The sequence below is a fragment of the Rhagoletis pomonella genome, unplaced genomic scaffold (genome assembly GCF_013731165.1).
Source record: "Rhagoletis pomonella isolate Grant_MI unplaced genomic scaffold, Rhpom_1.0 Rhpom_scaffold_00006, whole genome shotgun sequence".
Classification (NCBI taxonomy): domain Eukaryota; kingdom Metazoa; phylum Arthropoda; class Insecta; order Diptera; family Tephritidae; genus Rhagoletis; species Rhagoletis pomonella.
This window is the reverse complement of record NW_023458560.1, coordinates 20,389,747-20,396,252: the sequence shown is the minus strand read 5'-3', so window position 1 is coordinate 20,396,252 and position 6,506 is coordinate 20,389,747. Positions and strand designations below refer to the sequence as shown.

The 6,506-nt window shown below is 30.4% G+C and overlaps 1 protein-coding gene across 1 annotated transcript in view; it reads right to left on the bottom strand.

Moving 5' to 3' along the window:
* LOC118741816 overlaps positions 1 to 6,506 on the bottom strand; it is a 10,380-nt gene that overhangs the window by 565 nt on the left and 3,309 nt on the right. The window lies entirely within an intron of this gene.

Here is a 6,506-nt window from a genome sequence, read left to right as displayed (position 1 = left end):
TCCATCGTCTGCGGTACTCGCCGTCGCCAACGCGTAAAGGCCCGTAAATCTTCCCCAAAATCTTTCTCTCAAACACTCCAAGAGCCGCCTCATCGGATGTTGTCATTGTCCATGCTTCTGCGCCATATACCACTCGTACGTCGAGAGAGGACTTTACTCCTGAATTGCCTACTCAGTCCAAAGTAGCACTTGTTGGCAAGACCGATTCTACGTTGGATTTCAATGTTGACATTATTATCGGTGTTGATGCTGGTTCCCAAGTAAACGAAATTCTCTACTTTCTCGAAATTGTAACTGTCAACAGTGACGTGGGTGCCAAGGCGCGAATGTCCTGACTGTTTGTTTGATGACAGGAGATACTTCGTCTTGTCCTCGTTTACCACCAGACCCATTCGCTTTGCTTCCCTATCCAACTTGGAAAAGGCAGAACAGACTTCGCGGTTTTGGTTACCGATGATGTCGATGTCATCGTCGAGTGTTGTTAGTTATCTCGAAAATAACTTTCAGTTTAACAACAACAAATTCAAATGTTGGAATGGTTTTTGCCTCTAGCTTATACTTCTTTTTTTCACAATTTACTGACATTGTAAAAGAGTTTTGCATACAAGACATAGAGTTAGATGCCCTTTTTACCGAATTCTTAGTCTTTCAAAGTTTTTGCGTAGTTGAAAAAGGTAATTTAAGCCATGAGGAAATATAGATGAAGTCCTTAAATAGTGGTACACAGTTTGAAATAATATGTAATTTTGTTTTTTTTTTTTTAATACCACACTCAAATGAAACAACTGAGAGAATAAAGTTTTCTTCCTGGAACAAAGAGAGAAACCGGCTTCAAATTACAATTTTTTGAAGTGAACTTCAAATTAAAAGTAATTTTAAAATGAAATGTATAGAATTCTTTGACTATTTAAACACTGAAGATAGAAATGATCTCGTTATGAATATAGTTTTATTTTTTACAAGCTTTTTCTGAAATATTCTTTTCTTATCAAATTTGGCCACATTTTATTGAACTTGGTTACTGGGCACTAGGTTGACCAGATGAGCTTTTCAAGCGGTTATTAGACATACTTTTGAGCGTAGTTTTACTTGAAAATAAGGATCATAATATAAATACATAATACATTCAATAAGTACCGTTGTTTCAGTTTTACAAGTATAAATGTATCCCGCAGAAACTTGCAAACTTTATCTAAAAATCAAATGTTATTTTGCTATCTCAATTTATCTTATTTTATCAACTTTTTTGCTAGCCAAGGCATGATAATTTGTGACAATTGTTAAAAAATATTTCAAACTATTGCTTAACGAAACAAACCTATTGTCAGCTGTTTTTCTAATTGCGATGTGAATAACATGCCAATGGAAATGATATTTTAATTTATTTTACAATCAAACGTGCTGTACAGTATCGATACGTTGCTTGAATCCAATGTCATTTCCTAAATTTGCTATAACTTTTCTATTTTCAAATCGATTTGCAAAAAATTTGGATCTGTATACTTTGAAATTAAATAAGCTTTAACATAGCATAATAATAAGAACAAAAAGTTTGCAGCTTTTAGGTGTAATTCACAGTAGAATAACGATGCGAGTTAAAATTGTGTCCGATTTCACTAATAAATTGGCAGATAACTCTTAAACTGATAATTTGATTGCAAAACATTCATAGGGATTTCAAAGACCTTTAATCTGATGGAGATCTTTTTGCGGTGTGATAATCACAACCGGATATTTTTGGAAAAAATTGAAAATGCTGTTTTCTCAATTTGAAAAAAAAACGATAATTTCGCAAATTCTTAAAACCTATTCTACTTTTTTAATTTTAAACCTCATATTCAGATTGTGTGAGTTATTTTACATAGCAAATGACTATAAAATTCACGACTTTCAACTATTTTGTTAAAAAAAATTTTCCCAGAATGCATATGGTTTTCTAAATTTTCAAATGCAACGCGCAAGTACTTAGAGTTATCATATTCGAATAAAATTTTGCACAGCTTATTTTTAGACCAAAAGACATCTTTTGCCGCCCGGCAAACCAAATTTTATTTTTAACGAACGGTCTAGGGCACACCTATATTTTATATATGATTCTCTTCGTAATATCTTAATAAATATTTAGATAAATATAGGTGTAATTCATTTTGATCAAGTGCTTAAAAAGTTAGACGAGGAATAAATATTTAGATCGCTGAAATAGAAAACAAAAGAACAAGTTGGGTTCAAACTAGATACGCTGTTCAAGTTGTATATTTGAGCAAAGATTCTGAAAGTTGAACTCACTTAATTGGGACGTTCTAAATTCAATGGCATTCCCCGTTGTACCAGATTGGCTTCGGTTTTCGAGATAATGGTACTTGAAAATTTGATTATGTTATAAATAACTCCCTCAGTTTGGAAGTTATTTTACTAAAATTTTGCACATGACTATTTTTTAATGTTTCCTTAGCTAATTCTGAAAATCATCGAAATAGGTTCACTTTAACATATAGCTTCATACAACTGATTCTTTACTTCATTCTAAAGACAAAGTTAAGAATAAAAATAGTACTAAATTTCTTACCTGCTTAACTGGAGGAGTTTTAACTAGCGTTGCCGTTTTGATACAATTGTATAATTTTTGATACTTTTTTTCCAAATTTTACAATATGAAACTTTAATACTTTTTTGTTCACACATGTCTCGTTTTGATACTTTTGGCTGACAGAAATGCAGTTTTGAATACTATGAATAATATTATTAGTTTAAAGGCAAATAATGTTTTTCTTGTTATTTAAAGACTTGAAATTTTATATGTAGATATTTATAAGTTTGATTTGATAACTCTTATAAGGGAAATACAATTTCTTTGCACACGCCGCTACTATAGGGCCCCTAAACCTAGGGTTGCCAACATTTCCTAAGAAATTTACAAAAAAAATCTGAAAAAATATAGTACACTTCAAACATAAATAGTATTTTTTTAAGAAAAAGTAAAAATGCTTTTTAGGTGTAAATCGTTTTTCTTTCTTATGCAATTCCTCTATAAAAAATATATTTCTTTGAAAGTATCATATGCTTATCGCAATCAATATTTAAATTAGTATAAATCAAAAGTTCATTTTTTAATAGTGAGATAGTAGCTTTATTTCTATCATCTCACCATTTCACAATTTTAATAAAAAAAACTCTTTCTGTGAATGCCGAAGTTGCAGGAATACAGAGCATAAGCGAAATAATTTTAAGTAAATTTGGTAAATCTTTCTAAGGGCCAAATTCACAGTGTGTAGTTAACTCAGAATCGGCAGTTAACTACAGATTTTCGGTATATTCTGAGTTAACTACGCACTGTGAATGTGGCCCTAAATATTTTTAAAAATGCTGCCATTTTTGGTCTGTGGAAACTTTGTTGTAAGATATATTTCTTTTAATATTATTATTTCAGTATAAATGTTATCCATTTTAAAGCATTTCTTTCTTGAAAATTACTGAAATATAATTATATTTATAACTGAAGAAATATAGTATTTTTGCATACTATATTTTTTTTCCAACAGTATATGGTACGCAGACCCAAAAAATAGTATAATACTATATATTATAGTACGGCTGGCAACCCTACCTAAACCACACAAGAACATTGCGCAATATCGGGCTTTCGTTGGTCGTTTTTGTGGTGTATGGGGTTGTTAGTACTATATTGCACAGTTATTGCGCTAAAATCAAAATCATTTTGATATTTGCTCATGATTGCTGCTCAATTTTTTAGTCTAGTTTTGATTTTGGTGTCCAAATCGTGCTGTAAAATATGGATAAGAGCGTAGAAAAAATTGCAATTTTTTTTTAATATTGACTTGCACAAATCTCGGGTAGCGCAATGATTTTGTGTGATTTAGGGGCCCTATAAGTTTGTTTTTCATTATACAAATAAGCATACAGATTCTCTGTTTTTGTTAAAGCAAGTAATATAAAATTTTTTATAACTATGGATTTAATTATAAAATTTTATTCAAGAACATAACAGTTATAAGTTTTATCGGAAAACGTTGTTCCATAACAGTTATTATATGAGAAATATTTTTTATTTGGCCGATAAGGGTTGTAACCCAGGGGAAATATGCTTTCCGTCACCAATAAGAGTTATTTCCAAACATTTATTTTTTACGTTGCTTGATAACAGTTATTTCCCAATTAATCATATCTCTAAAATTTCAAAGTCATTTGAAAAAAAATCCTGACGTCGCACAGTGGTTCAGAGATCACATCTAGCACGACAAAATTCGTATCTCCTGCGAACCATGGCGGATTATTCCCAAATTTTAACATACTAATCTACTTTAGAAGGAGCACATTTGAAGCTAAGTCTTGCTTCGATACCTCTACCGGTACCGGAGTTATAGCCTAAACTATGGTCACAAGAAATGGATAAGATTCACATTCCGTAAAATTATAAAAAATATGACAATATCAGTGTCAAATGAAAGGTAATCTGACGTGTTTTTTTCGGGTTACAACCCAGTCAAAATTTTAAAGTTATGTTACAATATCCGTTTTAATAATATTTCCGAGAGAATAACTGGCCCTTAATGAATGTATTTTTATGTTTTGTTAACCATACATGAACTTCCAAGTATTAAGCACATTTTTACGTTTTTCCAACGGCCACATAAAAACAGTAAAGCTTGTTTTTCATAATATTGTTTTTATTTCGTTGAAACTCTGTTCTCTTTTCAAAAAAGATATTTTTAATTTTTAAACATATAGCAACCTATTTTCTACATTTAAATTTATAGTTTAGTATGAAAATAAGTGTCCCCAACTTCATATATTTTTGTGGATCGAAGACTTTAAAAACCACAACCTTAAATTCTGTTGGGCTACTAAGAGAGTAGCTCAAGCAGAATAATAAAAGTTCTTTATATTAATAAGGAAACATAGAAGTAAAAACAGTTCAGGGGACTATTTTATAATACGATGAAATCTGAAGTTCATAAAAGAAATGTACATAGTTTAAGAAAAGACCTGGAGTCAGTAGCGATACTAGTTTGTCCTATCAATTTCATTTAGTAATTCAGCGTGTGGTGCTTCAAGCATATCCATCACATCTGGCTCCAGTTTTTTTCTTTTTACTGCATTTTCTTTGTAAACTTAATTCAGATATTACAGGATCTGATGATAGCAAAAAATAGTTTAAAATATCAACATTAGTATGCTTTGCACTATCTTTTCTACTTCTGTGTTCTCTTATGAATTTAAAGTCCTTATTTTTTGCTTCTTGTGCTTCCTCTCCTAGCTGACCAATAGGTAGAATTGCATGCTTTGTAACCTCTGATCCGTGCATAAGAACTTTGTGAACACTTGTCGGCATATTAAACCATGAATATGAGGTTGCAAACATATTTGCAGTTTCGAACGTATATTTGTGAAATTTTTTCACATTTATTTCATATATATATATATATATATATATATATATACCTAATACAAACTTCTATACAAGTCGTTAGAGCAGTCGAAAATACATACATATATTATCATAATAATGTAAACCATCCAAAATGTATGTACATTTGCATGAAAATTTGGCCAACTAACTTATGACAAACCGGTAGTTGTATAAAGAGGGGCACAGAGGAGGGCTTGTTTTTTCTTTTTCTCGATACAATAAGATTGGAACTACAAAATAGTCATATTTTCAAAACTTGCAATCGCTTCCACTTTTTTTAAATCTTCGGTGAAAATGTTTTTTTAATAAATAAAATCTTTCTTTTTAAACGAGATGTAACTTAAAATAAATTATCTTTAATTACCCTTTTCGCTTGAAAAACAAATAAAAGCAAATAAGGGTAGCTGAAAGTAAATGAGATTATAAACTCCAAGAAATTCACGTTTGATCAAATTATTATTATTATTTTATCGAAAATTTTTTAAAAATAATTTTCTTACTTTGGTAACGTCATACGTTAAAAGTACCCATCATTTCAGGATAATTTTCTTCTTCTGTCATGACTCACATATTTTACTGTAACTATGACTGGTGGTTTTTTGTTTTTGCTTATGTCAGAAATTTGATTTAAGTCACACTAAAATTGAGTTCTGAACCATAGTGCGTCGGAGCGAAAAACTAAAAACGAAGTTTTACAATATTTGGCCCATAGTTTCGTGAGTATATCGATTCCTTCGTTGTTTTGAAATTTTTTTGTTTTTTTTATGCTTTTAATATATAAAAATTATATGTATTTACATTAGACTGCCTCACCAAAAAAAGTTGCGGATTTTTCCGCCGGGATTACAAAATCTATTATATTTTAAGACGTCCACCAAAATATTTCGGAAAAATACTAAGATTTAAGCGAGATGGACCAATTTGATAATACCTTCAAAAATGGAGTTTTTTATGAATAAAAATAGTTTCTTAAAGAACTTTTTGAAAAAACTCCCCTCAGATGACAAAACAGATTAGGTTTAAAAAATCTGCATAAAAATATTTAACAATCTTTTCAACGGAATCGTAATAATGAGAT